Source organism: Chiloscyllium punctatum, chromosome 24, assembly GCF_047496795.1.
Source record: "Chiloscyllium punctatum isolate Juve2018m chromosome 24, sChiPun1.3, whole genome shotgun sequence".
Classification (NCBI taxonomy): domain Eukaryota; kingdom Metazoa; phylum Chordata; class Chondrichthyes; order Orectolobiformes; family Hemiscylliidae; genus Chiloscyllium; species Chiloscyllium punctatum.
Genome location: NC_092762.1, coordinates 70150825 through 70163309, shown reverse-complemented (window position 1 = coordinate 70163309; position 12485 = coordinate 70150825).

The following is a 12485-nucleotide window of genomic DNA, read 5'->3' as shown; positions in this document are numbered from 1 at the left end:
AGTGTATGCTGTGAAGAGGATGCTAAGAGGCTGCAGGGTGACTTGGACAGTCTGGCTGAGTGGACAACTACTTGGCAAATCCAATGAATGCGGATAAATGTGAGGTTATCCACTTGGTCACAAAAACAGGAAGGCAGATTATAATCTGAATGGTAGCAGTTTAGGAAAAGGTGAGGTGCAACAAGACCTGGGTGTCATGGTGGAACAGTCGCTGAAGGTTAGCATGCAGATCAGCAGGCAGTGAGGAAAGCTAATAACATGCTGGCCTTCATGGCGAGAGGATTTGAGTATCAGAATAAGGACGTCTGCTGCAGTTATACAGGGCTTTGGGGAGGCCACACCTTGAGTGCTGCGTTCAGTTTTGGTCTCCTAGTCTGAGGAAGGATATTCTTGCTACTAAGGGAGTCCAGCGAAGGTTCACCAGACTGATTCCTGGGATGGCAGGACTAATATATGAGGAAAGAGTGGATCGACTGGGCTTGTATTTGCTGGAATTTAAAAGAATTTAGGGGCTCTCATAGAATCCTGATGGAACTGGACAGACTCAATACTGGAAGAATGTTCCTGATGAAGGGGAAGTCCAAGGCAAGTCTAAGAATCAGGTGTAAGTCATCCAGGACTGAGATGAGGAAGAATTCCTTCACTCAGAGTTGTGAACCTGTGGAATTCTCTCCCACTGGAAGCTGTTGGGCCCAGTTCGTTAGATATATTCAAGGGGGAGCTGGATGTGGCTAAAGGGGTCAAGGGGTATGAGGAGAGGGCGTGAATGGGATAATGAGATTGCATGATTAGCTATGATCGTATTGAATGGTGGTGCAGAACCGAAGGGCCGAATGGCCTACTCCTGCACCTATCTTCTATGTTTCTATGTATTAACATATGTAAACACTCAGAACTACAAGCCAATTACTGTGCTGAGGTATTGCAGCCGTGCTTGGTTTACTACATTGAAACATTAAGTTAACGTATTGTTATACTTTGCTGCAGATTCCAGACTAGACAGGCCAGCATCTCTGAGACAGTTACATAATATCACACTCTGTAATATTCTAGCATAATGCTGGCCAGCCAGTGACACCCACACCCCACTAAATGAATATATAAAAAAAAAGTCACCCATTCACTTTCAATCATTCTCTCTGTGTAAGGGAATTAGTGTAGTCAGCTAAGTGTGTGTAATGTATAGCAACATCATTAAGCACAGAACCCAGATTATGTGTACGTCTGAGATATTGTGACCTTGTAAATAGTCCTGTAAATAAATTTCAAGATATTTGTCTCACAACACCTGGCTATTTTTGGTATATGTTACACAGGATAAATTTCAAATCGCTTCACAATGGAATTATATTATTGACATATACACTTGCTAGATGACAGACCATTTTTGCATCCTAAAGAGATTTTAAAACTGCTGATGATCATTCTTGATATATATTGTGGGTTTTGAAAGGAAGGCCTCAAAAAAAAAGTTACTTTGGTTTCAAAGTTCGGAATGTAGGGGGAGGAAAAGTTAGAGAAATGGAGACAGTATTGTAAGTCATATTTCATCTGATGGTGTAAGCTAATTTGTTCTCTTTGCTCCAATAGCCTTCTGTTCAGTTTTCTGGTCAGAGATCAATATGGGGTTATGCAGGATTACACAGGAGATGTACTTATATGGCTCTAATGTTTGTTTGAAGGGTACTCATCTGTCACCAAAATGTTGAGAAACTGACTGTCCAAACCCCACCATCCAGCTTATGTTCCCACCTTCCAGAAGTTATGTTTCTCCCAGAGAACAGCAGTGAATGACAGCCTCAGTGCCCCTTCGCATTACTGTATGTGATCTGTACGTGAGTCCCTCTGAAGGTCACTGACAAGGAAAACAAAGTATTAACAGATCGAAAGAAACCACGGGGCAGTCATACAGACAGACAGCTGCCTTCATCAAGCAGGAGAGACTCCTGTTGCTATCACAAGGGAGGAGCACTTAACATTCTCCCCTGGTCAGCCTTCAGGAGCCCCTCCCGTGGAACATACTGCTGCTTATTCCTGTGTCTCTGACCGTAAGATGGAAGAGCAGAATTAGGCTGTTGAGTTCAGCGAGTTTGCTCTGCCAATCAATGATGAGTATGCTTGATTTGATATTCTTTAACTTCAGTTTTCTGCCTATTCCCCAAAACCCGCAATTCCCTTAAAAATTAAAAATCCATCTCAACCTTGAATATCCTTAATGACCCAAAGTCTACATTCCTATGTGGTAAGGAATACCACTGATTCATAAATGCCTCCTATCTTTGTCTTAATCTCAGAGTGAGGAGTTACCCAGTTATGTCTCTGGATTAGTGGTGCTGGAAGAGCACAGCAGTTCAGGCAGCATCCGAGGAGCAGTAAAATCGAGCAGTAAAAGCCCTTCATCAGGAATACAGGCAGAGTGCCTGAGGGTGGTGAGATAAATGAGAGGAGGGTGGGAGTGGGAAGAAAGTAGCATAGAGTCTCCCCAATCTCCTCTACATTGGGGAGACTGGACACCTCCTAGCAGAGCGCTTTAGGGAACATCTCCGGGACACCCGCACCAATCAACCACACCGTCCTGTGGACCAACATTTCAACTCCCCCTCCCACTCTGCCGAGGACATGGAGGTCCTGGGCCTCCTTCACCGCCGCTCCCTCACCACCAGACGTCTGGAGGAAGAACACCTCATCTTCCGCCTCGGAACACTTCAACCCCAGGGCATCAATGTGGACTTCAACAGTTTCCTCATTTCTCCTTCCCCCATCTCACCCCAGTTCCAAACATCCAGCTCAGCACTCTCCCCATGACTTATCCTACCTGCCTATCTTCTTTTCCACCTATCCACTCCAGTCCACTCTCCCGCCGCCCCCCCGACCTATCACCTTCATCCCCTCCCCCACTCACCTATTATACTCTATGCTACTTTCTCCCCATCCCCAGCCTCCTCTCCTTTATCTCTCCACCCTTCAGGCTCTCTGCCTGTATTCCTGACGAAGGGCTTTTGCCCAAAACGTCGATTTTGAAGCTCCTCGGATGCTGCCTGAACTGCTGTGCTCTTCCAGCACCACTAATCCAGAATCTAGTTTCCAGCATCTGAAGTCATTGTTTTTACCCTCTGAGATTATGTCCTCTGGTTTTAGACTCTCCTACAATGGGAATTAACCTCTCTGGATCTATTGTGTCAAGCACCTTAAAAATATTTCAATAACATGGCCTGTGCTAATGTACAGGCCCAATCTACTCATCCCTTAAGACAGATCCTCCACTCGTCTCCAGGGGTGAGTGGAGTGACAAGCAAAGGTTGACTGATGCTCCTGGGATGCAGAGAGCAAAGGGCCTTTTAAATATGGCCCCTGGGAAGTCCCAGTGAGCAGCAGAACTTCCTGCCAGAAAAATCCAGTATATTGGCTGCACATGCATGTGTAACCCCAGCAGAAAGAATTTACAGGAGAAAACTGAAGGCACCATGACCAGAACATATTACCCACATTCACCCACTGGGCAAAATCCTACAGATTTTTTTGATTACATGCAAGTTGGATCAAGTTCCTTGGAGGGTTTTTCATTATGAGGCCTAGCATGGTTATTTGTGGATATCAGAAGATGTCAGAATGTGCACGTCTTCAAGGGAAGATTCCAATTCCAACACGGTAGGAAACTAGAAAGGAAACAATCTGGTCTGAGTAAAAAAATAGTAACCATGAAGTTATTGGATTAATGTAAAAACTCAACTGAATCACGAATACCTTTCAACAAAGGAAATCCGCTGTCTGTAACTGGTTAGGTCTGTATGTGACTCCAGTACCATACTAATGCATTTTTGACTCTGAAATGGTTTAGCAAATCACTCAATGGTATCGAACTGCAACAAAATGTACAAGAACAAGACCCGATCGATCACTTGGTTCTGACCTAGGGAAAAAAAAAGTATGAAGAAGGCAACTCAGAGCAGCTGCAACCTGACGTAGTCCCTCCCACATGATAATAGCAATAAACCAACATGGCAGGTTAACACTCCTTCATCCAGCAACAGACTGATGCACCACAGTCGGAGTTGTCCTGGGAACATTAGCTCCAAATCCCACAAAGTCTTATAGTTCCAGAGCAAACTCAGGCAAAGTAACAAACATCATGTTAATTATCAATCACTGCTGCCCCTTGACTTATTTTTAATACCCTTTTGTAGGATGTAGGCATCTTTGGTGAGGCTAGTATTTATTGCACATCTCTAATTGCCCTCAAGAAGGTAGTGCCAGTTGCTTCATGAACCTCTGCAGTTGTTAAGGTGTAGGTACATCCAGGAAGGGAATCCCAGGATTTTCACTCAGTGACAGTGATGGAGCAGCAATATATTTCCAAATCAGCATGGAGGATCGTGATCAGAATGGAGGTGAACTTCTAAGTAATAGCGTTCTCATATAGTTGCTATCGGTTGTGGGTTTGGTAAGAACTGTCAGAGAAGCCTGGGTGAATTGCTGCAGGGCATCTTGTAGATGGTACATACTGCTGCCCTTGTACAGCAGTGGTGAAAGGAATGTGTGTTAAGGGTGATGGATAAGGTGCTGATCCAGTGGGTTGCTTTGTCTTGGATGGTGACAAGTATCTTGGATATTACTGGAGTTGCACTTATCCTAGCAAATGAAGAGCATTCCTGCAAACATTGATCCCTATGGACGATGGACAGGTATTGGGACTTAGGAGTTACTCACCTTGGGAATTCCCTGCTTTTGATCTGTGCTTGCAAACAAAACATTTATATGGCTGGTCTCACTCAGTGTTTAATCAACAGTAACCTCCAGGATTTGACAGTGGTATGTTCAGTGAGAGTAATGCCAATGAAGGTTTTCTTTTAATGGAGACGGTCAATGCCTAGCACTTGTCAACCAAACCTGCTGGCCAGGATATAGAATCCCAACAGTGCAGGAAGAGGCCCATCAAGCCTGCACCAACCCTCCCATGAGCATCCCACACATCTCCTCACGTTTACCATGACTAATGCAATCAGCCTGCACATATCTGGGCACACAGGGCAATTTAGCCAATTCACCTAAACTGCACATCTTTGTGATTTGGGAGGAAACCGGAGCACTGGGAGGAATCCCCACAGCTATGGGGGAACATGCAAACTTCACATAGAGTTGCCAAAGGGTGGAATTGAACTGAGGTACCTGGTGCTGTGAGGCAGCAGTGCTAACCACTGAGCCACTGTGCCTTTCTGCAGCCATGTTGCAATTTGTTACAGACACAAGGTATCTGGGGAACTGCAAATAAGATTGAACATTGTACACACATTCCTACTGCTGGCCTTACGGTTACTGAAGGAACTGAAGAAAATAGGCTGCGGACACTTTACTGAGGAATTCCTGGGGAAATATCCTGTAGCTGAGATGACTGATCTCCAATGCCTGTTTCCACTTTCCTCTCAGTGCTGTGGAGAGTTTTTTGATGACCATTACTTTCAAATTTTACCAGGGCTCCTTGAATCTACACTGTCCAAAGCTGCCTTGATGTTGTGGGAACTCAGTAACAAAAATCATAAGCAAGTTACTTAAATAAGGCACTAGGGAATGACTCCTGCCAATGGAATTATTTTCCCATAAATGGAAAACGCCCAGAACGTTTTGCGAAAACTCACATTAACAAAAAAAAAGGTTGTAGGTGTACAAAGAAAAAGCAGAGGAGCAATATTAATTTGCTGGGTCTTACAAAGTGTCAGCACAGGAGCAGCAGGCTGAATGGCCTTCTTATCTGCTTTTGTTATTCGTAACTGTGTCTGTCAGTCACCTATATGCTGAGCTACTGGCTGAATCTACATTCTGTGATGGAATCACAACCATTTCCTCAGCACTGGCTGAAACTGCTGAATGAAACCTCGACATAAGATTATCATTGCTTTTCCAGCCACACAAATAAAATATTCTATCAATGTAAATGATTAATATTGAATTGATGGTGCCGGCCTGTATTCGGTGCAGGAAAGGAACATTTCAATTTTGTCCTGCAATGGACTTTGCCTTATTCACCTGATATATGGTAGCATTACAAATAAATTTTACCTGTGTCTTGTCATTCTTGCTTAATTAATTTATGATCTGTCAGTGTCTGTGAATTCTCAATGTACTGTGGCACAGTATAGCTTTGCAGCAATTTATTAGATAACACATTAGATTTCAGTTCTCAACAGTGTGGGCCGAATGGCCTGTTTCCATGCTGTAAAACTCGATGAGTATCATTAAGGGAAGTATTACAGGTCAGGTACCTCCCATCATAGAACATTATGGCATAGTACAGGCCCTTCAGCCCTCGATGTTGCGCCGACCTGTGGAACCAATTTGAAGCCCATCTATCCTACACTATTCCATTCTTGTCCATATGTTTATCCAATGACCATTTAAATGCCCACACCCCTACTACTCTGAGTAAAGAAACTACCTCTGATGTCTGCCCTATATCTAACACCCCTCCATTTAAAGCTATGTCCCCTCATGCTATCTAAGGAAAAGGGCTCTCACTGTCCACCTATCTAATACACCGTATGGGTTCTTAACAACCATTTTAACGTGGGTGGCAACTTTTAGAGATGCATGTACATGGACACAAAGATCTCTCTGCTCATCTATACCACCAAGAATCTTACCATTAGCTCAGTACTCCTTACCTCCTGATAATCCTTCCAAAATGAATCACATCACACTTTTTCACATTAAACTCCATTTGCCCAGCTCTGCATCTTATCTATGTCCCTCTGTAACTTGTAACGTCCTTCAGCATTACCCACGACTCCACCGACACTAGTGTCATCCGTAAATTTACAAACCCATCCTTCTATGCCTTCATCTCGGTCATTTATAAAAATGACAAACAGCAGTGGCCTCAAAACAGATCCTTGCAGTACACCCCACTAGTATGTGAACGCCAGGATGAACATTTCCCATCACCTTCTGTCTTATTTCAGCTAGTCAACTCCTGATCCAAACCGCTAATCACCCTCAATCCCATGCCTCCGTATTTTGTGCAATAGTCTACTGTGGGGAACTTTATTAAACACCTTACTGAAATCCATATACCTGTACAGTACACCAACCGCTTTACCCTTATCCACCTGATTGTTCACTATCTCAAAGAACTCAATAAGGTTTGTGAAGCACGACCTGCCCTTCACAAAACCATGTTGATTATCTCTAATCAACTTATTCCTCTCTAGATGTTCTTAAGTCCTATCTCTTATAACTTTTTCCAACACTTTACCCACAACCGAAGTAAGGCTCACTGGTCTATAATTACCCAGGTTGTCTCTACTACCCCTCTTGAACAAGGGGACATTTGCTATCCTCCAGTTTTCAAGCACTACTCCTGTAGACAATGATGACATAAATATCAAAGCCAAAGGCTCTGCAATCTCCTCCCTGGCTTCCCAGAGAATCTGAAGATAAATCCCATCTGGCCCAGGGGACATAGTCATAGAGACGTATAGCATGGAAACAGACCCTTCGGTCCAACCCGTCCATGCCGACCAGATATCCCAACCCAATCTAGTCCCACTTGCCAGCGCCTGGCCCATATCCCTCCAAACCAGACATATCTATTTTCACCCTTTCCAGAATTGCTAACACCTCCTCGTTGCGAACCTCAATCCCATCTAGTCTGGTAACCTGTATCTCAGTATTCTCCTCATCAACATTGTCAGTATTCACACTGGAAAAAGACAAAAAATATTCATTTCATGCTTCCCCTATCTCCTTGGACTCTACGCACAACTTCCCACTACTATTCTTGATTAGTCCACTCTTTCTCTAGTCATTCTTTTATTCCTGATGTTCCTATAGAGGGAACCAAGACCTTAGTCTCAGGCTTGAGATCCGGGTGCTCTGATATTTTTCCCCTTGGTTAGCAGGAGGCTGAGTGAGCACATCTGCCTTCATCAAGAAAAAGCTCCCAGGAAATGGAAAATGATCCACGGACATATCAAGAGAATTTGTTAGGAACATGCAAAGGGATAATATCAGTCTCCCAACATAGTTGCTTATTTGTAACCCTTTCACAGCAAGAGACTCCCAGAAGGACAAATAAAATGCTTCAAATGTTGTAATTATAACAGGGTCAGCCAACCGGACCTCATAGAATACGAGTTCCCTGATTGAGGGTGTTAATCTGGTCCAGTCAGGAAGCCCTGGCTGACATTAAAAAAAGTAGTTGGCAGGAATATTGAGAGGCTGAGAGAAAGTGAGGACTGCAGTTGCTGGAGAGTCAGAGTCAAAAAGGGTGGCACTGGAAAAGAACAGCAGGTCAGGCAGCATCCGAGGAGCAGGAGAGTTGACAAAGAACATTACAGCGCAGTACAGGCCCTTTGACCCTTGATGTTGCGCTGACCTGTCATACCAATCTGAAGCCATTTCGGGCATAAGCCCCTAATCAGGAATGGAATGGGGGAAAGGGGGCTCCTAATTAAATCTCAGTCACCTTCCCTTCCCCCACATTCCTGATGGAGGGCTTATACGGGAAATGTCGACTCTCCTGCTCCTCAGATGCTGCCTGACCTGCTGTGCTTTTCCAGCACTATACTCTCATGCTATTGTCAAAGACTATGCATTTGTAAATAAAAGATAATTGGTGATGGGATACTGGTATTTGAAGAGTTAGATCACATAGATGTCATTAAAGCATTGGTTAAAGACCTCAGCTGACATCTATGTATCCCTAGCCTGTGACTGAACAGAATGGTGAAGATTCATACAGGAAAGTAGCAGACATTTTGTTGGGAAAACAGAGTGGTAGAGTTGATGCACAAACCTTCTAACAGCTAAACTAACTGACCCTCCAAAAACCATCTACTCCACCCATGGCAGAGTCTGCGGATCTGATAATGGGCTCACCTCAGAGCCCAGCAAACCAGAGGGGACACGAGTGATCCTCAATTCTGAAGGATTATCTCGAAGAAGTGAAGTTAGCAATCACACAATCCCCAGGTTACAGTCCAACAGGTTTATGTGAAAGTACAAGCTTTCAGAGTGCTGCTCCTTCGTCAGGTAGCTAGTGAGGCAGGATCATAGGACACAGAAATTATAGTAAAAGATCAACGTGTCATAAGTTGCATCAGCTGTACAACACTTTGATTTTTTACTATGAACTCCATGTCCTATGATCCTGCCTCACTAGCTACCTGATGAAGGAGCAGCGCTCTGAAAGCTTGTACTTTCAAATGAACCTGTTGGACTATAACCTGGTGTTGTGCGATTTGCAGCTTTGCCCACTCTAGTCCAACACCAGTATCTCCACATCAAAGAAGCGAGACAGAGGGGGAGATGGTGATACTGAGTCACCTTTAACCACTACCATGCTGTAACAGACAATGTAACTTTGAGAATGACCTCCCCTTGTAATTCCCTAGTTAATCCCAGAGGAAAGAGATTTCCCTCAATCAGAATAGGGAGACTGAGCTTAACATTTCAAAGTGATTTGACAAATTACAAAGGATTTGGAAATAAGTTCTAAATCCTAAAATAATAAAGGGAGATGTAAACAAAAAGGCTTGTCTGGAGGCTTCCTGCGAGTTGAATGATCAGAACAATCAGACCTGATTGGACTGTAGTGTTGGATAGTTTGCACAGCCCAATCAGAGCCATTATATACTCACTGCTGTTTCTCAGGCGTTCTGACAAACACATGACAAGCCTAAGATTTTTAGGGATACTCCTGTGCAAAATGTTATCAAAAGTTGTACTGATTCCTTGTTACGTTGGTGAGAGAACAGTTTGCACATTTATTACAAACAGCCTACAGAGTGAATCTTCCCACATAATCCCAATCTCATGAATCCCTTCACCACATTATCATAATAAACAGGAGTACGGACTTCATTAACACAGAGGAGGTTAGTTTTCGCAACTTGCCTCAAACATCCAACATTTATCAGCAGTGATTTTCTGGCCATTCATGATTGGAAATTCAAGCACAGAACTTGACCTATATTTCTGAAATGGCAGTTGGCAGGATTTCCCAGCAACAGCACATTTCAGAAAAGCCAAAATGATCTCTCAGATCCACAATTTCAACATTCCATTCCTTTGCCAGTGAATGTTTCTGATTGGGAGTGTTCTGCTGAAAACCAGGATTTGTACAGGTTTACCATTGGGTTTCTGGGCTCCTGCCTGGAGTGTGGCAGCTAACACAGGGAATGATTTAATCCTTAGACCGTCAGCAGTGTCGAAGACTAATACAGTGATCATTTTGGGAAAAGAAGTTGGGATCAGCACCAATATTGTAGTGACCAAGCTATGTAAATGTTACATAGTCATATTAGTCATTTTGCAAACCTAAACATTAAATCATTTTCTTATTTGCAAATTAAAATCACTCTTAATTTTGTCCTGTTTTCCTTCTTTCCTAAAGGCACTTTAATGCTACTATTTTTACGATCACAATAACCTATAATTTTTGATTTAAAACTTTGCCTTTTCCCTCACTTTGGCTCCTACTGTGTTTGAAAGTAAGATAAATTCTGTTAAGATATTAAAGATAAAGCTGGTTAGACTTCTAAAGTGGCCATATCAAAGCAGGAGAGCTTGTTTGACAAATAAATTCATCAAAAGCCCTCAGAATCAGATCACATCCTGGCCAGCTAACTTATTTATGGCACAGTAAAAGTTAAGTAAAGCAGGCAAATTAAGGGGAAGAAAAGATTAATTACAATGGATGTCTTGCTGCATCTTTATGCACTGCTTGGAATATTTTTCCACATGAGACTGTATAACTGTCAATTGTTATTAGTGCGTGCTTCACGTTAAAATTACAACACAGGGTGAAAAACAGTTTGGTGTACAGTCTGTTCTGATATAATGTGATAGTTCTGTTCTCATGTGACGCCGCGTTATAAGAAAATCGTGTAATAGTAGCACTGTTTAAACAGATGGGATTAGATTCGCATTACAACTAATTCACGTTGAAGAAACATGTGTTATAGCAGAACCGACTGTATAAGGAAGGAAGGTTTTCTCTTGTACAGGTTCATTGATCAATAAGGACAAAGTTAGCTTTTAACATTAGGGTGGATAAGGTTCTTGAAAAAAAAACCCTCAAGAATGAGGGAAGGACTAAATAAGTCACTGCAATATCCAGCAAAGATGCAATGGGCAAATAGCATCCTCTGCAGTGGAAAACCCTGAGAGTTGTGCTGGAATACTGTACTGTTCTGCTCTCCCGGAAGCAACTGAATGAAAACAGCTTCGTGTTTCCAGAGGTTCAGGGAGATTCATTGCCCAAAGGACTAAAGGAAAACACAAAAACACAGCACCCTTTCTATAAATGAACATATCTACCCAGTAGTAAACAGCATTTGGCATTGAACGCAAACTAGCCCAGACTCAAGATACCAAAAGCAGGCAAATCCAGTCTCAGAAAATGAATAGCTTTGTTGGAAATGTATTTTGCGCAAACCCTGAGATGGCCTCATAGGATTTACCCACAGCAGCCGACAGATGGTAAAGACATTACTAATCTATAGAGGGAAGAGTGGGTAAAAGTTCACTGTTTGTGCTGCTCACTGTGATTACAGCAGAAAGATAATGACAGTATTTTTGCGGCTGCTCATTGCTCAGCCCATCTGCCAGTTATAATACAGGTAGCAGACTTCAGGGTTGTTCAACAAGGGAATCAAACTCAGTTCCAATTAATGTGATTCCAATTAAGTTGCCCCTGTCCTACAGTCAATCTTTTTAAATCAACCAGAATGTATATTGTAAATAATCTGATTTGCAGGAGTAAAGCATTTCAGCATGTTTTTTGTTAGAACAGCACAGGATTTAAAGAAATAGTAATCATGTTATAAGCTACATATATGAAGAATGAAAGGTATGAGCACAGAAAAGGCATGCACTGTGTTACGCACTATCTTATTCATGGCAAATGGTGAAGGATGAAGGCCTGGCTGAACAGCCTTGCACCTGATCTTACAGATTTATCTGGGTTGGTTCCATTTAGCAACATTTGTCGGTCTAATCAGAAAACGCAAATGAAAACTATTTCAATGTGTTTGATTTAACATTGGGTGAACGTGTTCATGTATTTGATTTCCTTTATCACTGCTGCAGAGCGAAGATAGAAGGACAAGGTTATGTGGTTCTGCATGTCTCGGTCTGAAAGTAGAGTTTTGAATCTTGCATCCCTGCCAATTTTCCTCTGTTGGGTATACTTCACAGTGCAAACAAAGCCTGGATCTAGGCACTGATGACACTGCAATCCCATTGAAATATGCATCTGCAACTCTGTCATCAGACAACACTGCTGGCTTTAAACTGCTATTATGTTTAAGGGGAGGTTAGGAGTAGTGACAACAAGCAGCGATATGTGAGCAGAGACACGATAAGAAATGGCAATCGAGACCTTGATGTGAGGTCAGGAGAAACACATCCGTCCTTCATTTAGACTGGAGAATTCTGGACCTCTGCTGCAGGAGATGAGAGTTGGTTTTCCATGGGACCAACCAATCTGA